Source organism: Rhinolophus hipposideros, assembly GCF_964194185.1.
Source record: "Rhinolophus hipposideros genome assembly, chromosome: 3".
Classification (NCBI taxonomy): Eukaryota; Metazoa; Chordata; class Mammalia; order Chiroptera; family Rhinolophidae; genus Rhinolophus; species Rhinolophus hipposideros.
The window spans coordinates 23,034,590-23,059,219 of NC_138049.1; positions in this window are offsets into that span (position 1 = coordinate 23,034,590).

The window sequence follows — 24,630 nt, forward strand, 5'->3', positions numbered from 1 at the left end:
TTCCAGAAAAAGAGTTCCAAAATTGCTTTGAAGGGTGGACTAGTCATTGGCATTGGTGCATAGCTTCCCAAGGGGAGTATTTCATAGGTGATCATAGTGATATTCAGCAATGAGGTATGTAGCACTTTTTCTAGGATGAGTTCGCAAACTTAATTGTCTGACCTTGTATATATTTTTCATAGGGATGGTGACCTAAGAGATTGAGATGATTGTATCCCTACTACATGAAATTTTCTCCCAGCATAGCTCCAGTTGGGTATCTTTGCAATGTCTCCATATAGAAGGAATTCCCTCTCTATGAGGACTTTTGCCACAATATTAATGGGTGCCCCTTCTCCAGCCTTTTGGAATTGACATTTCTATCTGTTTCTGCATGAACACTGGACCCACAAGTCCTCCTCAACCGTTGTGCAATACTTTTAGGCAACAAATAATCTCCTTGGTTGATTCACCAATAAACTCTACCTCAACACAGATGAACTATTCTTAAACACTTACGGAGTCCCCATGTCCAGAAGGTACTATCTTTTATATGTACATTGTCAGGTATAGATGATCCTTCTCCACTTAGGGAAGTAGTTTTAAATGGTGATAATCTATCTAGGAATATTGACAGTTACATTATTTTAGATTTAGTAAATTTTTCTTGAATTTTCTGTTCAAAAGCAAAATGGTGTTTTTTTTTTGTTTTGTTTTGCTTTGCTTTGTTTTGTTTTGTTTTTTTTCTCCTGGGACTCAATGCCTGGGATCTTATAGACTTCTGTATTGTGGTAAACTGTGTTTTTCTGACAAAAAACTGAATTTTACAACATCCATCAATCATATCCACAGTTTCTGGATCATTGATTTTTCTGGTAGATTTGTTTTACTATTTATGTTTATTTTCATATACACATTTTCAAGGTAAGGCTCACTCTGTGTGGACATAGGATTGTTGTTTAACATTCATTTATCCTACATATCTATAGCAGAGTTAGTCATTCTCAGATATGAACACCAAGATTGCTGGTGGCTCATGTGGTGAACCCCTAGGGCCATGGATTGCTTTTCAACGGACAGTCTTTCAAAGACCAATATATTTATGGAAATATTTTTTTTAAATTACTACACTTTTATGAATAGAATAGTAATGGTGCTGAATGGTAACACATGGAATAAAACTACAGCATTTATTTTTCCCACATTTTGATCCCTGGAGTGGTTTTTATGTAGTGTGTTGGCCATCCTGATTGGACTGCAGGAAGTAAGGAGACTGAAAAGTGATAACTTTACCGATGAGCAGTTGCTCTCTAAACAATGTTTAAAATTCTGTATTGGCCGTAAGGAAGAAATTTTTTTCCTCCTATTAGTGAATATCTGATAACTTAAACTTAAACTATTTATATGCAAATAACTTAAACTGTTTATATGCAAATAATAGAAGTAAAAAAATCTTTAGCAAAGTTATTCTATCAAAATTACTCTTAAGGAACTAATTGTCTTTGATTAAGAACATACTTTAATATATTATTTATGGTATCACTTAGGGAACCTGACAACCTGAGTTCAAAGAGTCAAGATACCCCATTAATAGTTGACTCATTACTTTGCAAAAGATTGGAGGACTTTATTTTTGTTCTGGAGCGATGTGGGAGAGAAAGACCAGAAAAATTGAGGTAGATTGGAGCTTTTCATAGAGGGAGCAGCCAGTAAAAACCATCTGGAGGTATACAGTGGTTTGGTTCAAATATCTGCTATAATTTCATCTCCATGAGGACAGGAATCAGTTTTGTTCACTGATAATTCCCTAAGCACCTTGAACTGTGCCTAGCACAATGTAAACACTTAGTAAATGTTTGCTGTAGAAATGAATAAATGAATGAATGAATGAATGAATGATTAGGAATTTTTAGTTTCCAATTTGAAAGAGTTTCTGTTGTTGGAATGTAAGGACCTCCCCCAGTTAAAAAAAAAGAAAAAGAAAAAGGTCAAATTTTCTATACACATATTCCAAAGCTCTTCATGAGTTCCAGAATTTTCTGAGGAGACTGAGGCTGAATGTCATATCTAGTGAAATGGTTCAGAATAGAGGTAGCATATGTGGAAGAGGAGGATAATCTCCCAAACTAATTTGGTGATAATATGAACCCTGAGCCCAAGGTAACTGTGAGAAATAAAACTCTAATGCATGTACAGAAAGAGTGAGGACAGGTTTGGACTTCCATAGGGTATAGAATGGGGTTTCAAGATGATCTTCTCTAGGTTTTAATAGACCAGAAGTTTCCACTTGATAACCAAGTTCATTTATGGATTCCCACCACAAGCAAAACTTTGCCTCCATATACTGCATCAGGACTTCAAGAAATAGCAACAGGAAAACACACACACACACACACACACACACACACACACACACAGCAACAAAAACTATGATAAAGTTAGGATAGTAACTAAAGGAAAGGCTTAGAAGCTGATTACCCTAAGAAAGCATTCAATTTAAGCCCTTCTACAACAATGAGAATATATTTTGTCTTTTTAAAGCCTAGGAAAAAAAAGAACTTTCTTTCTAATTGGATGCTCCACTGTGTTCAGATAACTCAAGTCAATTCCATTTGTCCCCACAGAAGAATAGCCACACATAATCAAACACTAAGACCCTCATTATTGCTTGCATTTCTTCTGTCTCACTGGGATCTCCCAAGGTAGAGCTGAGGTTGAGTTTGATGGACAGGGTACGGGGAGAGTCATCTCATATATGGCTGCAGCTCTACAGCGCTCACTCTGGTTAACAATTTGTTCACCTGTGTTGATACTGCCCACACATGTCATCAGCATGGTGCTGCTGGCACTATGTTTGTTCATGGGCTGCTATCCATGCAGTTGCAAAGTTCCTCCACACCTACAAAATTTGCCCAGACCATGAGTCACTGCCCCGTTTGTGTCACTAATTCACCCATGACCTCTAACCTCTCTATGGGGAATAGAGCATTAAGCGTCTGCTGCCACGGCCAGATGTCCCTCTCAGTTTATCTCATTGTCTTTTATGTTCACGTCTCCAGATGGTGGGGGATGTCATACTTTTCTTATGTTTGCCCTTTGGAAGCGGTACCACTAGGTTTGACAGTCTATCAGGCCCTAATGATACTGTTCTGATTTACCACTCAGCAATCTGCTTGAAGGCTCGTCTATCTTTAATGTTTTTGCAGCCCTATGTTTCCCAGGGCGCAAAAAACTTTCTTCCTAAGGCACATGAATAGGGGAAAGTAAGCTATGCATTTCCATTTATATATAATTTATTTGTAATGAGAGCACTTGCCAAACATTGTTCAAATAAAGCATAAACTCTACTTCATCCCAGCTTCATCTCATTTTTATATCCTATTTTTCTTGGGTCTTTTCCTCCAACCACTTATTTTCAATTTATGTTATCTAACTGCACTAAATATAACACTAAGTGTTCTCTAGTTATTTCTAGAACAAGATGGTGTAAAATTAAATAAACATATACATATAGGCATATACTGATGCCAAATGAGGCCAGGCTTTCCACTGAATTACTAGGGAACGGGACACCATTTTCACTCCAATTTTACCACAGGTTCATCAGATGGTCTTGACTAACTTGCTTCCCCCTACTTTGTTTTCTTTCACTTTGGCATAAAGGAGTATCATAGCAGTAAACCTAGCTCTGGGGTGTGTTCAGGTTTAATGAATAAATGTGTATAATGCTTTTGGAGTGCCTCAAGTGAGGAGTGCTGTAACTGCATATTATTAGTGCTGCCATTACAGCACCACCTCAGGACCCTCAGCCTTTAAGCTGGCTGGAGACAGGAGGTCTCGGAAATAATAACAACTCTTCTCCCAGTGTGCCTTTCTCCCCGAAACCTCAGGGAACTTAAAGGAATTACCTTACTAATGTAACACTCAGCACGAGATGGATGGGAATGACTACTGAGTGTTTCCTGTTTCCAGGTGGGAGACATTAAGGCAACACTTACATTTCCACACAGCTCACTAGTAACATTCTTCATGCCAGAGACAAAGCGTACTTCACGGTTTCTCCACCAAAGCATGGCACTGGGCAATGTTGCTGGGAAGAGTTGGCTCCAATCTGGTATTCCTTAAGTGTCTCAATATATTGACAAAAGAATAAGGCCACATTCGTATATCAAGTCTAATGGTGATTTTATATATGTATACACATATGTATATATGTGTGTATATATATATATACCGGGGGTGCCAAAAGAAATGTATGCACATGACATAGTATTCACCTTTTGTTATTGGAATATATTAAGTATTACACTTTTAATGCAGTTTTTTCCTTTCTTAAGATGTATATACATTTTTGGCACCCTCTGTATTATTAATATTTAGCCACGTTTTGGCGCAGAGGTTACCTAAAGAAAGCATTCTCTCTCTCTCTCTCTCTCTCTCAATCTCTCTCTTTTTCTTTAGTGATCTCAACTGAATGAATAAGAAGCCTTTATTTGTAATTCTATAGGTTATTGATTAATTTAAAATGTCTGACACATTGGTGCTTACTGGACACCATTCAGTAGTCAAAATATTTCAAATTACAAGAGACTTTTAATAGGTAATGAATCATTGAATAAGAATCAGAGTGTGTTTGCCTAGAATCCCATCATTTGAAGGATGAGAAGGCTAAAGCCTTTGGTTATATGATTATTGTATCACCCTGCTTAAAAGCAATTCAACTATACTTCGTAAAACTATTCTATAAATCAGACAGCTCTGTCCTACAATTAGTCTCAAGTCAGTTTTATGACATTCAGCCTCAGTATTGTGCTATCCTTGATATCTTGTATGATATGCCCTAATGAGTCTAACTCCCTTATAATTATGCTCTTAGGGCACTTCGATAATGAAGTCTCTTGGAATTGAGCTCCAAATGGACCTGGTTAGGCTGACATCTTCAAGGGTACAACTACTATTCCTCTTGTTATTTGTATATTCCTCTTTTTACATTAAATTTTCTCCAACATTTTTCTAAGTGATTTTTAAAGTAAACTCTATAATTCCCCTGCAGAAAACTGGCATTACATACTGAAATGATGGGGATTTTAGTGAGTTGTGTGCTCACACCAATATATATTGAAAATAGAATGAGCCCCTGGGCTCTCTGTCACTTGTTAAACCTTGGGCATTTAGCTGACATCATTTTTTGGCATTTGCCTTTCTTCTCTCACCCTTTCACCAATGGGTAATGGAAATACAGTTGTCAGCTTCAAATTATTCAAATGGAGGAAACTAACGCCTTGAAACATTCTGCCCTCCCCATTCGAGGCCCACCCTGGCCCACACAGACTTAGCCCCTCTATTCTTGAACAGCTAATGGGAAAAGAGCCCAGATAATGTCCATGTCAGACATTTAACTTAGTCGTAGGCCACTTGCAGTGACCAATTCCTCATACTTCACGTAAAAGCAGAAATAGACGGTAATTTGCCTGGGCTGGTTTATAATGATGTGTGTAATGGAAACATTCCACCCAGACACCTGCAGCAACTAGCTTAGGCTTTGAAGCATGAGATTTGCTTTCCCCATTTGAGTATACAGGCTTACAAATATTGTTATTGATCATAAAATTATCCAATCTTTTTAAAATACAACTACACTGTTTGATTAGACTACTTTCTACTGCCATAGATTCCAGACTGACTCCACCCTGTTGCAGAATTTTCTTTCCACTTAGTTTTTTTAAGTGTCTGCCATTAATTTCCTTGAGCAATTCTTTAGTCCCACGTCAGTGGATGGTTTAAGCAGAAGGAATTGGCACATTCATGCTACTTTTAGCTTAGCAGAATACTAAACTGTCCCCTCTAGGAAAATACTGAATTTTCTGCTCTCTGACTTTCTGGAGAAAAATGCATCCTCTCTACCAGGCCAAGGACCCGGAGTTAGAGAAAATCCTGCTGTGTGATTCACATTTAGTCACATCACTCATTCCTGTGCTGATATGACTCAACTCTTCCTTGGCTTTACAAGTATACTTTCTCCTCCCAAGTCAAAGAATCATTTCACCCAACTGGGCCACCAATTGTCTGCATGTGGCCAAAGGAACCATTATTGTTTGCTGGGAGCTGATCCAGGTATTTGTGTTACAAATCAATTCAAGCCCTGACTCACAGCTTTCTTTCATTCCAAAGAAAGACACTGAGGCCAGTGCCTTTTAGAATGGATTTTGAATTTTACCAGGTATTAAACTTCATTCACCACTAACCAAAACAGAACACTCCAGACTGTTTTAAAATCAGTACTCTTATTGAAACAATTAGAACAATTTCCTAGTAATTTGTGTCAAAAGATATGATTTCCTCAGGAGTATTTTGAAAATTAGTTTTTCACATCAATTATTGGGGTAAATTTATATATTTATATTTTTTAATTGTACTATTTTAGATTTGGCCTCAGGAAATCTTCTGGAACATTGCTCCCAAAATAATTCACTTTGAGCCAGCAATCAATCACAATTTCAGAGTGCTTGATTACCAAAAAAACCAAGAAAGAATAAACTATAATCACTTTTCATGTTAGCACATGTCACTGCTGACAGAGGTTGCTACCTATGATGTGGGAGTGACTGAAAAGATAGATTTAGTAACAACCTTTCTTCCATATTGGGTGTGGAAAATGGCCTTTAATTTGTGGCTATAGATCTTATTTGATGGACCTTGTATTGCTTTCAATGAAAACGGAGGAGTAGTTAGTAATAATCAATGTGATTTGAATCCCCAGTGTTTTTATGTATCCCAGAAATCAATATCTCTATAGGAGTACTCCCTTCAATCAAAAACACTATGGAGAAACTCTGTTCATCATCTTGACACATGCATTTCTCCGCAGTAATGAGTAAATAACTTTCAGCATGTATGAATTTGTTTGGGGTGTCCTTAAAGTAGGCTAATTCTGTTCCAGTTGAATGTCCTTGATTATATGGTACTCAGACCGAAGGAAATTACAAACACTAGAAACTATTCAAATGTCTTTGTGTTAATTAAATTGCCAGAAATTTTATCATGAGCCTGTAATAATTCCAGTGTCCCGGCAGGATGCAGCTCCTTTAGGAGCAGTACGCTGGGAAGGCAGATCTCCTTTACTGACCTAGCAGGGCTGCACTCAGCCTGCCTGCTAGAGCCCCCTGGGAACTGGGCAAAGCAGATCTTTTGATACCAAGTTGATGTACAAAGGTTTTGCAAGGAGTATTAAAAAAAAAAATGCATGCAGTATATTAGACCTTGAATCTGCTTCAATCAGGACAAGGTTTTCTACCTTTTTATTTCAAAGTCCAGAACTACTTTTAGAATTTGGAAACGTGGCTTCTCTCTTCAACCTTCAGAGCCCACTAGAACTCATTTCATGAACAATATTCTAGGGATTTTCTCTTGATTCTTATCATCGTACTTTCTTTTCCACTCTTTGGAACTTGATAGGAAATGTCCCATGCATTCTTCTCTTGCATGAACTTTGCAAACCCTCCTGGGAGACTATTTTCCCCCTAACTTGGCTTTGAATGTGGGAACTTTATGATACCATGTGATAATGAACAATGTGAAATTGTTGGTACAGCGATACCATCCAGGTCCAGTGAACTCTCCTGCATATTCTGAATGAGGCTGGATGTGTTGCTATGAAATGTGTCTCCCTGGAGGTTTAATTCTTAGTCAATTGTCTCTTCCAATAAGTTATCCAAAATAAGAAACTGGGATTTTTCTTGATATTGCCAGGAGGCTTCTTGCTTGGACAGCTGAAACTTTTAGCACTTGAAATTTGAAGCCAGGTAAAACTTTCCCATTTCTTTTGGAATCTGACACTACCCACTTTGCTGAGAGCTTTGCCAAGATTTGATGAACCTTTCTGTGAACCTCGGAAAATTTCACGCTAGGGCTGAAACCGGAAACGAAGCACATTTCACTAGGTATCAGATTTCATTCTGAGCAGCTCACCAGGCTCTCCCCCCAGCTTGTATTAATTATTTCCTGCCTCAAGATGAAGGAGGAAGATTAACGGGCCTCACACTACCAAATAAAATATTTCCAAGGAAAAAGGAATTCTATCAAATATTATCTGAAGAAGTTGACTTCACAATATCATGTCATTTTCATCTAGACTCATTATTTGACCTGTGGCTTTCTTACCATACAGATAACACTCTGTGGAGATGAAAGCACACATGGGGATTAAAATTATGATTGTCTAATAATGATAATAGCAAGGCACATAAATAACGGTTTCAGAGAAAAAAAGAGCAAAGGAATAAAGAACTTCACAAGATGTCTGTGAATTAATAAAATTTATCAGGGTTTTCACTGATCACATAGATCCCTTGATGTGGAAGAGGGAATTCAACAGGAAGCATGCTTTTGAATTTATGAAGATATAAATGTTTACAGACTTAGTGCATCTAGGAAAGCAATTTGGTGTGATTCTCTTTCCTTCTTTTATAATGAATGATATATTTATATGCCTAAATAAATGACATGTTTTCCTTAAATGATTATGGAAATCAGACTTTCTCAGGCTCAGCACTATTGATATTTTGGGCTGGATAATTCTTTGTTGGGGGGGCTCTGTCATGAGCATCGCTAGCAGCACCCCTGCCCTCTATCCACTGGATACCGGAAGCCTCCTTCCCCAGTCATGACAATCAAAACATATCTCCAAACATTGCCAAATGTCCCCTGTGGTACAAAATCGTCCCTGGTTGAAAACTATTTGTTTAAGTCTGTGCGCCCTATGTCTTCAAATTCCTCCAAATTCATCAATTAGTTTTTTTCCATGAGTTCAGAATACTTATACCTATCAAGACTGCAATTGCTAAACAACTCCAGGGAACATCTAGAAACAATTACAGACTCTTTAATTTGGAAGGGACCTTAGGAAAAAAAAAGAATCAGAAGTACCATAACGGCAGCAGCAACACGATAAATTCTAAAGTGCAAACCTATTAATGAGGAGACAAAGAGTGTCCCTAAAAAGAAAACACAAACATCAACTCCTTGTAAAATTTTTGAAGAGTCAGCATGTGAAAATGTTTGCTGGCTTACCCGAATAATATTAGTTATGTTGTCCACTACAGTAACTATAAGCCATATGTGATTATTTAAGTTTAAATTTAAATTAAGTAAAATTAAATAAATTGAATTTAGTTCCTCAAGTCACTAGTGCACAAACCATATGTGGCCAGTGGCCACCATATTGGCCAGTACAAATAGAGACGTTTTCAGGCATAGAAAAAATGGTCAACTGGACAGTGCTGTTTAGAGCACAGAAGCAATGTGTAGAAGGTACTGTGAGATAAGTTTAATTTAATGTAAGAAGAAAACATTAAAGAATTAGAGTTTTATAACAGTTATCCTCTCAAAGAGCATACAAATGTTTTGAGCAGATGCCAAGAAATAATTTTTTGTTGGGTAGATTGTCACATTGCATGAACAGAATTCTCTAATTCAGATTCAAAAAGACCTATGTATGAGTTTTTTAAATTTTTATCTACTATAATTTTCATAATTTCTAAACACGACCCCATGGAATTAGGAGAACCATTCATATTTTAAAGTTGAGACAATTTAAATATTACATAAGTTCTAGATCAAAACAATACTTACAAAATGAAGACTTAATTTTCCTCTGTGATAAGTTCTGTTCATACATTATTGGCCTTCAAAAACGTTTTTTAAAGTTTATATTATTATGTCAATATTTTCAAATGAATGCCAATCACTTATAGAATATGAACTTTTTTCATATGCCAATATTTTCAAATGAATGCCAATCACTTATAGAATATGAACTTTTTTCATATGCCATTTCAGTTTATACAATATCCAAATTCAAGGTTTATATTATTATGTCAATATTTTCAAATGAATGCCAATCACTTATAGAATATGAACTTTTTTCATATGCCATTTCAGTTTATACAATATCCAAATTCAAGATTAAAGTTCTGTATGAACAGAACTTTAGTCCTGTACTATACAAAATGCAAGACCAGGGCATAGGGTACTCAGAGCACGAGAGGTTAATCAGAGTAGAAACCAAATGCCACACCACCTCAGGAAGAAAGACATTGCTCTTATATGTAGTAGAACAACTTCCAGTTAAAGAAAGGAGTATTCTGGGAGGCATTTGAAATTCAAATGATAATGAAGGATAAATTATCCTCAAAAAGAACATCCAAAACACTAAATATATTCCTATCCTTATCTATAACCCTTTTTTCCCCAAAGTAAAAAATCCACTCATAAACACACACACACACACACACACACACACACTCTCTCACACACACACACACACACACACACACACACACACTTTAGAAATCCAATAAATGGAATTTCAAAGAATCAACTAGTACTTATTGAGAACTTTATTTTGTTATTTTTCTTTATGATCTTTATTTATTGTTCATTGTGCTTTTAATAAGGCAAAAAGCAGACACAATCACTGTGCTCTAAGAAGCTTAATGGTGTAGATGAACTAAAATGACACACAATAGGAGAGAATAATTGTAGGTAATACTAACCACAAGGACAGTTAGTGTTAACACAATAAAGAGATTGCTACAGTTATGGCAGTCAACAAAGGCTTCAAGAAGTGCATGAGAGGAGTAGGATTTAGGTAAATGAATGAAGAAGTGGAAAGCAAACTCTCTATGGAAAGCAAAAAGTACAAAAGCAAAGCAATATCCTGATGAAGGTAAAAAAACGATCTGCATATCTGGAGTGGGGGTAAAACAGGGAAACAATGGCTGAATAATAGAACAGGGCCCAATTGTGGGTGGCGTTGAAAGCTAGGGTGAAAATCATAGATCTGATGGGAACTGGAAAACAGGAAGTTTTTATACACTTTACACAATCAAGTGTCCTAATAAAATAATGCCTTAAGGAATATCACTGGACACAGACTGTAGAATGAATTGGGGGTGTGGGGAGGGGCGGGAGCGGAGAAGAATTACTATTAACAGCCTAATAACAGCCTAGTTGGAAGGCTGTTACAGGGATCAAGGTATGACATGATGAGTTCTAGAATATGGTTGTGGATGATGGTAAAGTCTAAGGAAGAACATTCTAGTAATGAAAAATGTTAGATATTGGTACGGATTATAATCAGGATAAACTTACATATCGGCTTCTTTACAAAGAGGATAGTAGGCTGCTATGCTAGTTTCTCAGAGAATCTTTCAGCCCTATGGTGCTCTGATCCTCAGAGAAAGAGAATCACAGAGGAATTAGGTTATTTCTTTTCTTCATCTTTATTTTGCTATTTCTTACTGAGCTGTTATAGTGCTGGAACAGATCACATACTTTCTCTGTGCCTCAGTTTTAGTATCTATAAAATATAAAATTGGTTTGTTACCTATCTTACAGCGATGCTGCAGGGCTTGTGAAATATTGGACCCTAGGAAATATTGGGCATTTCAGGGGGGAAAACTGTGATAAACAGGAGACAGAAACCACCTAAAATTAGATACAGACTTTTACTTTTGAGAGCTGTATATTTCTTACCCTGCATGTACCCAGACTCCATCATGAACAAATATATCCACACACCCAAACTCTGAACAGTATAGAATATTAAAGTCCACAAATCTTCTAACATTCCAGAATTTCAATAATGAGTTATGAATGTGAAAGCTTAATAAATTAATCTCTTCAAGTTAAGTGATGTTCTATGTATCTAATACTCTAGAAAAGAATATATGAAATGAATATTAAGACAACATGAAGGCTATTCATAAGCAGTTATTAGGAGATGAAAAGAAGTCATTCTCTTATGAGCAACACCACTGAAGAAAATCAATTACCATCTCCTAGTCATCAGCCCATCACTCCCAACCAAGGAGAGGACTACTGTGTGATACTAAACGCCACACAGGAAATACCTTATTTATGGTTGGAATAAGCTAATGTCCAAATTGGCAAGAAAAAAATCTTGGGGAAATGCTAGTTCAACCTGTTTACTTCAATGAGTGAAGAATCTGATACTCTGGAGGATTAAGCGGCAAAGCCCAATGTCACATGGATAATTTGTGAAAGCTGGGGTTTGAACTGTTGATCCAGGGACATACTGTTCAGTTTCCATGGCTCAGAATTGGTCTTGGTGCCATATAAAGAGTAATCATGGATGCATTATGCCTGAGATACGGTGATACTATTTCTTTCGCTGAGGTTCCAGTCTTGCCAGAGACCAAAACTGAAAAGTGGCAGAAAAGGAATGGAAAAGTATGAATAAGAAAAAGATTTGGAACATTCAGATTTAAGGTCTCCTTTAAGGGGCCCTGGGTTATCTCCAGTACTCATCCTCATTACAAAACTCTAGTCTTGGCCAGAAGGAAGGAAAGGGAGGAGTCGCATTATAACTTGCATTATAGATAAAATATCTGCTGGAGCAAAGATACAGAATCTTAAGGGGAAAGTTTCCATGTTTTGATGTATTAGAAAATATGAAGGGATTGTTACTGAAAAAGCAGGAAAAAAGAAAAAAAAAAGAAAAAATGAGCGAAAGGGATAAACCTAACCTCAAGACTTTGGAGAACAGACTAATATAACAAAGAAGAAGAGAAAACCTGCATCATTGAATCCATATACCTAGCAGTAGGAAATTTCCAAATAAGGTGAACCAGGATCTTTTAAAGAAGTAAGTTTGCTGGCTTCACAGAATATTAAGAATGCTTCACAAGTTCAGGATACCCTTGAAATTAAACGAGGTATGTCCATTGTCTAGTAGTGATTGGTAACCCTCACAAAAGGAGTTTAGAGTTAGTTGTTCATGTGTTGATTTGATGTAACAATAATGTAGAAGTATGATGATGTGCAGCATCTGAAGGACAACTTGCTTATACTTCCCGAACCCACCAACCTCTACCAATTTTGCTTATTCACATAAACCAAATAATAAGGGAGACAAATAATAAGGTGAAAAATATACAGAGAAAGACAGAATCTATATCTGTTGGCTATGTATTCATGGATGGAATGATAAACGTGTGAAGACACACATAGTATTTGCAAATTTTCTTCAAATTCAGTCACGTTGCTTAGTCAAATAAAATGTTTAGATAATGTTGAAAAGCTACTTATTTTTTCAGAAACATATCACTCAGTACATAAAAATAGGCAAAGGGATGGTGTGTGTGTAAAATGATAATAAAAGTAAACACATTATGGTATAGTTGAAAGTGTACTGGAATAGAAATTAAAAATTTAGATTTAAGTCATTTATTTCTTCCTCTGTAAAAAACAGATAATTACACTTCCTCAGCCTTTCTCAAGAGTTGTTGGAACACTCAAAGCCAAATATGACAGCAATTTTGAAATATATAAAATAGTAAACAAATCCAATTTGGCATAATTATTTATAGATATGAAGACCCAGTCTGAAAAGTGTTAACTTGAAATTTGAAAAAAAAGACAATTATTCAGATAAATTGATATGGCTGAGAATAATCAAAAACAGCAGATATACATGGAAAATATTAATTCAAGAGAAAAGTGGCAGGGAATACCATCTTTAATGATTATATTCTAATGTATGGAAAATGCTATGGTAAAACAAGCTTGAAATTTGTACAAGAAAGTATATAAACCTGATGTGTTAATAAGATTTGAAATAGAGCAAGGAACATTGTGTTGACCAAAAACTTATCTACCAGAAGTGGTTAGAGAAAACTGCAATAGAACAAGACTTAGACGGTTACATAAAATTCCATAGAACATAGTACTTGGTGTTAAGTGGTGGATGAGGTGGAATAGGACGTTTGGGGCCTCAGGAATAGTGGTGTGGGGCCAGGATGCCGAGTTCCAAGAGAAAACCTCAAACTGACTCGCCGGAGATCATCAACGATGTCAACATGTCATAGAGGATGGCTTCCCCAATCACTAGTACCCCTTTACCTCTTTACAAAAAGCAAAGCCAAACAAAATCCATAAAATACCAGAGTAAACTAGAGAAGAGGCTGTTTAGGTCAGAATTAAAAGTCAGAATTAGAGAGAGACTATGTTGGAATAGGAGGACCCTTTGATGTAGGACAACTTGTCCTTGTTAGCCGTAAAAATCCTACTTTATGTCTGTTTTCCAAGTGTAATTGCCAATAGCACATCTTCCACTCTCCCAAGTATCCTGGTTTGAATAAAAAGCATGTGGTGCTCCTAATTGGAAGGTAAATATAGGCTGCAAACTCAGATCACATTTATAAAGGCATAGTATACCAATTGAAAAGAAAAGAGGCTCATTGTATTTGAGCCACACACACAACACTGTGTTCAAACTTGGTTTCCTACACATTTAAAAACAGATTAACAAATCAGAGTAACCCTGGCTAGTAAAGGGCTGCAAATTATATCATCAGAGAATCAATTTAATAATTAAGACAAGAGAACTCTTCAGTCTGACATGCTATTGTATTCCTTCTTTTAATACATGTTTTATGAAATAATGATGATTCAGCTTCATCTTTAACACTGCAATAGGAGGACATAAGACTCATGGGTAGAATGTATAGAAAGGCAGATTTCAGTGGATTGTAAGCAAGCTTTTAGCTAATAGCACTGTTTTTAAAAGAGATGAGCTACTCTGGTAGCTAATGAGCATGCTGCCCCTTGTTGAGTTCAGAAGCTGGATATCTGTCAGCTATGGATGATACAGAGGAACTCTTGCTTTCCTAGGACTCTGGACTCTAATACTCTTAAGACTCTATGTATCCATAGCTTAAGTCTTCAGCAAATGAATAGTGCGCCTCTTCTTTGAGCTCTCTGTATCTTAGTAAAGGCACACGGCCAATACCCACTTAGAGCTACAGGTTCATAAATAAATAATATTTATTGTTGATAAATGTATAAGTAAATAATATTTATTAAGCACCAACTTCATGCCAGAGCTTTTCACATGGAGTACTATATTTAATCCTTATAATAATCCCATGAGAAAGTCACTGTAATCCTTGCCCAACAGAGAAGGAAAATGAGGCTCAGAAAGCTTTTGATATGCCCAAAGTTCCTCAGTTAAAAACTGGTAGAACTGGGATCCTCATAAACACCCTGTGAAACCAATCTATTCAAGCTGATTCCCATTTTTTGCTCGTAATGCCCCAGTCAGGTATCCTCCTGGGAGGAAAGCTGAAATACTCTATTGTTTTACCTCTTTCTGTATTCTCTATAAAATCAGTACAGCATAGCTCTCTGCTGCAGAAAATTAAAGACCAGATGATACCGAAGGAATGTGCTGTGGAGTGTCTTTCTCTCTCCGTCTGCGTATGTGACCTCTTTTGGTGATACACCTCCCTTCCCTCTCTTATAGCTAAAATTAAACCCATGGAAATGTTTGCCTCAAATTACATGCCCTCTTAGTGAAACACAACTATGCTCGAAGGTCAATAGATTAACAAGGGAACACACATAGATTGTATTCCTTATCTGGTGGGCACAGAGATGGTGGCAACATTGGCATTTGGGGAATAAGAGAAATAGGAATAAGAGAAAGGGGGGTAACATAGACATAATAGGAATATCAGATGAGAGGAGAGGAAAGTGAGGAGATAAAAAGTTGAAGCAAGGGAAGTGTTTTAAAGTCACTTTCAGACACATAGCAGTTCCAGGACCAGCAATGATATGGTTAAGCAATAATTTGTCCTAGAATCACTGAAAAATAATAAATGTTATCAAACTTCATGTGTGTACAGCATTTTATGCTTTACAGGACATGTTCATTTGCTTTACATCATTGGATTGTCATGATATTTGTGGAAAATAAACGTAAGTGTTCCTCATTTTACCAAAGACGAACTGGGCTCCAGAGACATGAATGACTCACCAATGTCCATAAGCTGGAACCAGTTCAGTGATATTGCTTTTCCACTATACCTCTTTTATTCCACAAATATATGATTTGCACCTTGACGATCCTTTTGTCTGCCTGATATAAAAGTCGCATGTAAAAAAAGAGCTTTGACTCTTTATAGAAATTCTGAACCAAAAGATATTAATAAAAGGACCTAGGTGCCAGCTCTATTTTTTAATACCATATGTATTTGCTTTTGAGTTGATGTTTCTTTTCTCTGTATATGATTATTCTGAATGGATACTTTCATTTGGTGGTTCCAGATTAAAATCTTGTGGACTCTATAATGAAAAAGAAAAAAACTTGAAAGGAGTTGGAAGATTATTTTCTGGTAAGGCTCTTTACCCAGTCATTACAAGGTGATGTCTAGGCTTCCAAACCAATTTTCACTGGCTTTGATTTTTGCAACTGGACCAGTCATCTGTAGCAGTCGCAGTTTCCTTGTCAAGATCAGCTTTAAGAAGCCAGGAGAGAGTTGCCCGCTTTTACAGCCAGAAAGTAATTTGTCAGCAATGCTATTCAGAGGTGAGCCATATGATTTCCAGCAATATCGTTTTTCAAGATTTTCTTTTTATCCCTAAAACATCTTATAAATAACAACATAAATAGTAATATAAAAAGGATAAATTGACAATGATTTCTGTTCCTTAGCAAAGGGGAAGAAAAAGTCCACTGGTCTTCGAGAGAGTGGTGTCCTTTCAAAATGAGATCAATGGAAAAGGCTTTTTTGGTATATTGTGATTTTTTTTTTTAGTTTATTCTGTCTCGGGAAGCTCCTTCTCGTGATCTTCACATAGAATCATCTGAGAATCAGCAATGCTTACCAAGCTGACCTACACTGTTAGTACTGGAGCATTGAAAGTATTCATTTGCTTTACAAGGCCTTCCAGGGGACTGGGGATGGGGATGAGAGAGGTAGTTTTATCTTGGCTTAATTTTCTAATGGTCTCTCCACATGTATGCATGTATTACCAGCAAACACAAAACACTCATTCTTCCATTGTACTGATTCAGATATTATAAAGGAAACTGCAAATTGTCCACTAAAACATACTCTTATTTTTTCATAAATTAGCTCATGGCTGCATTGCTACACTTCCCAGCTTCCCTTGCAGTTTGATGTGGGCGCAAGCTATATTTCTCACAAAAAGACTCTTACGGGAAAGAGATGCCACTTCCAGTTCTGAATTTCGAAACACTGAGGATAGCTTTTTCTACGCTCTCTTTTTCCTACCTGCTGGCTGAAACTCAGGGTGTGGAAGAACCTTGCACTGACCATGTAGGCATGGAAAATGTCCAGGCTATGACAGATCTGCCCCCCACCCAGTTTAAACTGGTCATATTTTACTTGAAAGCAAAACAGGCTTTTATCTTTTTTAAACCTTTGAATTTGGAGCCATTCTAGTACAGCACTAACATTACATTAGTACTACCCTAATTAAAACAGAAGCCGACTGAAAGCTCATCAGCTATCTGTTAACATTTTTATAAAGAAAAATATACCAGGTTACATAAAGGTGAACATTAGGTAGGAACAGCAGTAATATCTCCTTATTGTCAGAATTCAAACAGAATTCAGTCTTCAAGGCTAGGATAGAAAGAAACATCCTGAATCTTTGCAGAATGTGTGTTGTTTGCTTTTCTGTCTGTAAGAACTGACCATTTTCACAAATAGACCTGATGGTTTGTTGTACCCATTTCTGAGTGTGTACTGACCAACTGTTCTTAGACTATATGCTGTATTTTGCCAGATGCTAGAAACAGCCCATTGACCCAGTCCTCAATTGAGATATTAGCTAAATTGAAAGTGATGGCATAGAACATTATTTCTTAATGAGGTTCCTTTAAAATGAGTGTGTGCCAGGTATCTTTTTTTTTTTTTTTCAAAATAAGAGGAATGTCCTTGAGTTAGAAAAGAGCTGAGGTAATGTGACTTACATATAAGAGGATACAAATCACTTTTAGTATTCTAAATTGCATCAGAAAAGTTAATTCAACAAATAGTTTTTGCCATACTTGTTGGGCACTGTGCTAGGAATAAATGGATGGGGGAGGGAACAACAAACTTCTTAAAAAAAAAAAAAAAAAATATATATATATATACATAAATATATATATAAAAAATATTAAATATATATAAACATATATATATATACACACTAGAGATACATATCAACCACTATTTCCCAATTCTGATATCAACTCTTGATCCTTGCCTACCCTGTACTATTTTTTTGTTTTCCATAAGTGCTATTACCTTTTAACATTATATAATTTATATATAACATTTATCATTTTGTCTCCCTCTCCCCACTGACTACCACCACTACAATTTAACTCCAAGAAGAACAGAACTCTTTGTTTTGTTCACTGAGGTATCTCAAGAATTAAAACAGTGTCTGGCATATAGTAGGCACTCAATGAATACTTGCAGAATGAATGTCACCCAAAGGGGTGATCAATACAAACCACTAGTGTCACATGCTGTACGTATTTATTGGGGTCGAGAGGAATTACAAGCAGAGAAGTAGTAGAGTGCAAACAATCATCTGAACTCTATGACCATGCTGCTTAGAACAGTCATAAATAACCTTTATTTACATCTCATGACTATCGTTCTGGTAGAGAAGGACCTCCACTCTATAATGCATTTACATAGCAATGGTTGGAGAAAGTAGCCATGTTAGAAAGTGGCACCTTTTAATCTTGTCATTGGTATACTTTGTTTTGTTGTTGTTGTTGTTTTGTAAATCTAACTCAAACCTACTGAATTAACCATCAGTCAAACTACCAAAAGTGGGAAAATATGAACCTCAAGAGCATCCCAATTTTCTTCTCACTAATGAATATACAAATGAATAATAACTCAAAGAATGAATTTGATCTCTATAATCTGCTCATACTTGGGTATTAGTTTTTAGCCTACTCCAGAGTCTGAGTAAAAGAGGAAAGTAGTTAAGAAATATTAACTATACCCTATCTGTTTCCTAGCCTCATAGTATATAAAGATCAGTCCATTACTATCATCATGAACTATTTCTGTTTTGGGGGGAAATGTCCCATTTTACTGCCAATATATTGAGTGCCCTATACTTAAGGCATGTCTTACAGAACAAGTAAAATGTGGATGCTGATTGATGGTGATGCTTCCTTTTATTTTATTTTATTTTATTTTATTTTATTTTTATTTTATAGATTTTGGTGATCTGCCAATATAACAAGAAAGGTAGCAAGGACTGTATTTGAAGATGTTATGATGTCAGATCAAAGAAAAATGGTGACCTATGCAAAAATAAGATCAAAAGAAATGAATTTGGTTTTGATTTCCAGAATTTAAAGAATAAAAGATGCACTGAGGCGCATCAGTGATTTTTCAGTGAATTCAGTACAAGTATTGGGAACACAGGTCAAAAATTACTTTCACTCTTTTTATTAAAATCAAATCTTAATTTTATCTTTTCTGCCTTTTTTGTTTCCCATTTCAATCTCCACCATTAAATTATCCATCATACTGTATCAAGGAGAGCAAAGTGGCTATGTTACAAAAAATTCTGTAGGTAGACCTTTTACTTACAGAGGTAAGAGTGTAATTTGTCTGAGGAAGAAAGATTTTGTTTTTTGAAAAATAATTCAATGAATCTACTTGGTGTGAAAAATAAGCCTCCTACCTAAGACATGATCTGGAAGAAAACTGTAAAACAAAAGATAATTAAGTAAGAAAACTAAGTTTCTATTGGCAGCACAGGCAAGAAAATAGAGGAACATGAACAATAAAAAGAGATGAGCAGGGACTGTGGAAAGAAATGAGTACCAGCAACATGTTGGAGGCAGCAGCATAAGGAGGAATGTGACCAATGAGAAAATCCTTAAGATGGGAGATGCTACTACATTTCTACTACATAATGTCTAACGTCAAATTTGAAATTAATTCTGCTTCTTAATTAAATAGGCTCACAAACTACAAACCTTTATTAAAAAATATTTTCTACACCAGTAGTCTCGTGTTAATGGTAAAAAATTTTTTCTGCTCTGTGCTACAATTACCTCCACTATCGTCAAACTTTCAGAAAAGACTCTTCTATACCCTACATGTTGGGTTAGTGCTACATAAAATTAATGTAAGAATAGGAGGGTGAGTGAAGAAGGAAGATACTGAAAGTATAGCAAAGTAGGAAGAGGACTTCAGAATGGTCCGACCAGACAAACTTGGAAATAAGTGAGTTTTCATACAGAGATATGATCCACCTTTTTGGATATTAAAGTTAGGGGTAACCAAAGATGGCAATAAATGTTGTGCTTGACTCCTCCCATGAGTACACTAAAATACAACCCATATGTCCTCTAAAACCCATACCACATATAGACTGGCTCGCTGGCACTCACCCTGGGCTCTGGCAGAGGGAAAGTACATCGGAAAGTGCCAGAGACATATGCAGAGAGACTAAGAGGCTTTAAGGCAAGGACTGGAGGGGCAGTGAACATTTTCCCTGTGTAGAACCTCCTTCCCATGCAGCCTGTAGGCGGGGGCCAACTTTCCTATATTGAGCCCTCTCCCAACACAGCCAGATCTGAAACTTTATCAGCCTGGTACACTCTGCTTGCTCCACCCAGGTGACTCCCTGGGACCCAAGCCCACCCAACTCATGCACCACTGGAGGCACTTATTGCAACTGGCAGCCAACCCTGCCCTGCACAACCCACGAGCAGCAAACAGATAGCCTCAACTTGCGTGCTACCGGAGGCAATGTCGTAGCCAGCTGCCAGCCCGGGACTATGCTACAGTCATTTTTGGACAACTCGCAGGGCTCGATGGGCCCTAGGGAAGCAGCTGGTCCCAGTGTACTCTGAGACTTTAGTGAGGTGTCCCAAGCTCAGCACAGGCTCCAAATCACAATCTATATTAACCAAGTGAACACCACTGGCCCCAACCTAGTGACCCCGAGACCATGCCTCACCCATCTCGCTTGCCACATGAGGCTCTATCAGTGTCTGAGCCTTATGAGCAGCAGGCAGGTGGCAGCAGGCCTCAGAGTGCCCTGGGCTTTTTGGGTAGCTACCCCAGACCCAGTACTGGTGGCAGCCAGCATGATCTTTCTCATGCACCTTCAGGTCCAGCACAGGCAGCAACCAACCAGAGATCAATTTATATCTCCTACCAGGTAGTCCTGGGTTGGTAACAGGCAGAAGCTGAACTGGGCCTACATCGGAGCACCTCTCATAAGATACCAGAACCAACATACCCAGGGGTGACTTCACACTACAGTAGAGTACATCCAAGTAACCCCACAAGCAGCACACACCAAAGGTGGTCTCAGCAGACACCAGAGCCCACTGGGGCAAGTCCTGCTTTGCAGGGAAAGCCTCCTACACTGCATCTCATAAGCTGTGGATGTGGTCAAAGCCCACAGCCATTCATCCTGAGGGTCAATCCAACCCATAGACATGCCTGAGCAGGGAGACTGCTCCATTGGGTCCCACAGGGCACTTTCTACGTAAGGCCACCCAAACAAGACTAGGAGCCAAAGCAAATCTACCTGATACATAGAAACAAACACAGAGAGGCAGCCAAAAGTGAGGAAACAAAGAAATATGTCCCAACTGAAAGAACAGGAGAAAACTCCAGAAAAAGAGCTAAATGAAATGGAGGCAAGCAACCTACCAGATACAGAATTCAAAACAATGGTTATAAGGACACTGGAGGAACTTAGTGAAGACTTCAACAGAGAGATAGCAAGCATAAAAAAGGATATAGAAACCATAAAAAAGAAACAGTGAGAAATGAAGAATACAATAACTAAAATGAAAAATGCACTAGAAGAAATCACCAGCAGACTAGATGAATCAGAGAATTGAATCAGCAATTTGGAAGACAAGGTAGGAGAAAGCACTCAATAAGAACAGTAAAATGAAAAATACTTTTTTGAAAAATGCGGATAGCTCATTTTTCACCTCTCGGTCAACATCAAGTGTAACAACATTCACATCATATTGGCACCCCAGGAGATAAAAGCAAGCAAGAGATTGAGAACGTATTTGAACAAATAATGACCGAAAACTTTCCTAACCTGGAGAAGGAAAGAAACATCTAAGTCCAGGAAGTGCAGAGAATCCCAAACAAGATGAACTCAAAGAGGCCCACACCAAGACACATCATAATTAAAATAAGAAATGTTAAAGACAAAGAGAGAATCCTAAAAACAGCAAGAGAAAGGCAACTAGTTACTTACAAGGGAGCTCCCATAAGCCTGTCAGCTGATTTCTCAACAGAAACTTCGCAGGCCAGTAGGGATTGGCACAAAATATATTCAAAGTGACGAAAAATATTCAAAAGTGATGAAAAGCAATGACCTACAACCAAGACTATTCTACCTAGCAAAGTTATCATTTAAAATTGAAGGAAAGATAAAGAGCTTTCCAAACAAGAAAAAGCAAAAGGAGTTCATCACCACCAAACCAGTATTACAAGAAAAGTTAAAGTCACTTCTTTAAGAAGAAGATGGTGGTGGTGGTGGTGGTGGTGGTGGTGGGTTATGAACATAAAGATGAATAATAAAATGGCAATAACTACATATCTATCATTAATCACATTAAATGTGAATGTACTAAATGCTCCAATCAAAACACACAGGGTACCTAAACAGAGAAGAAAACGAGACCCATACATATGCTATCTATAAGAGACCTACTTCAGATCAAAAGACACACACAGACTGAAAGTAAAGGGATGGAAAAAAATTTTTCATGTCAATGAAAAAAAAAAAAAAAAAACCTGGGTAGTAATACTTAGACAAAATAGAGTTTAAAAGAAAGACTATAATAAAATACAAAGAGGAACATTAAATAATGATAAAGAGAGATCAACCTAACAAGAGGATATAACACTTGTAAACATTTATGTACCCAACATAGGAGGAACTAAATATATAAAGTAAATATTGACCAACATAAAGGGAGAGATCAACAGTAATATAATCATAGTAGGAGACTTTAACACCCCCACTGACAACAATAGACAGATGTTTCAGACAGAAAATCTATAAGGAAACAGCAGCCTTAAATGACATACTAGATGAATTTAATTGATATTTTTTAGATAATTTTACCCCAAAGCAGCAGAATATACATTCTTTTCAAGTACACGTGACACATTTTCCAAGACATACCACATGTTAGGCCATAAAACAATTCTCAGTAAATTTAAGATGATTGAAATCATGTCACATGTCCTCTCTGACCACAATGGTATGAAACTAGAAATCAATCACAAGAAAAAAAATTTACAAATACACCAACACATGGAGCCTAAACAACATGCTACTAAATAATGAATGGGTTAACTATGAAATCAAGAAAGAAATCAAAAGATACCTTGCTACAAATTAAAATGAAAACACAATGATCTCAAATCTATGAGATACAGCAAAAGTACTCCAAAGAGGCAAATTCATACCAATATAGACCCATTTCAAGAAACAAGAAAAATCTCATATAAACAATCTAAACTGATACTTAAAGGAATTGGAAAAAGAACAGCAAACAATACCCAAAGTGAGTAGAAGGAAGCAAGTAATAAAGTTCAGAGCAGAAATAAATGAAATAGTCTTAAAAAAAAATACCAAAAAAAATCAAAAAAACCAAGAGTTGGTTCTTTGAAAAGATAAACAAAATAGGTAAACCTTTAGCCTAACTCATCATGAAAAAAAGAGAGGACCCAAATAAATAAAATCAGAAATGAAAGAGGAAAGGTGACAACTGACACCACAGAAACATAAAGATTTATAAGAAAATATTACAAATAATTATATACCAACAAATTGGACAATCAGGGAGAAATGAATAAATTTCTAGAAACATACAATCTTCCAAGCTGAATCAAGAAGAAACAGTAACTCTGAACCAACCAATTACACAAACGAAATTGAATCAGTAATCAAAAAACTCCCAATAAACAAAAGTCCTATATCAGATGGCTTCACAGGTGAATTTTACCAAACCTTCAAAGAAAAATTAATACCTATCCTTCTCAAACTATTCCAAAAAATTTAAGAACAGGGAAAGCAACACTGTTCATTTTACAAGGCCACTATTACCGATTCCGAAACCAGACAAAGACATTACAAAAAAAAAGAAAATTATCCCTAATGAACATAGATGTAAAAATATACAAAATATAACAAAATATAAGTAAACAACAAAATATAAGTAAACTGAATTCAGCAATACATTAAAAAGATCATACACTCTGATCAAGTGGGATTTATTCCTGGGATGCAAAGTTGGTTCAATATGCACAAATCAGTTAACATGATTCACCACATTTCATAAATGAAATGAAAGATAAAAATCATATGATTATATGAATAGATGCAGAAAAAGCGTTTGACAAAATCCATCATCCATTTATGATAAAAACTTTTAGCATAGTGGTAATAGAGGGAACAATCCTCAATATAATAAAGTCCATATACAATAAACCCACAGCCAACATCATACTCAATAAGAAAAAGTTAAAAGTGTTCTCCTTAAAATCAGGAACAAGACAAGGATGCCCACTTTCACTACTTTTATTCAACATTGGAATTCCTATCCACAGCAATCAGACAAGAAAAATAAATAAAAGGCATCTAAATTAAAAAGGAAGAAGTAAAACTGTCATTATTTGCAGATGACATGATATTATATACAAAGAACTTTAAAGATTCCACCAAAAAACTATTAAAACTGATAAATTGAATTCTCTGAAGTAGCAGGGTACAAAAGTAATATTCAGAAATCTGTTGCATTTT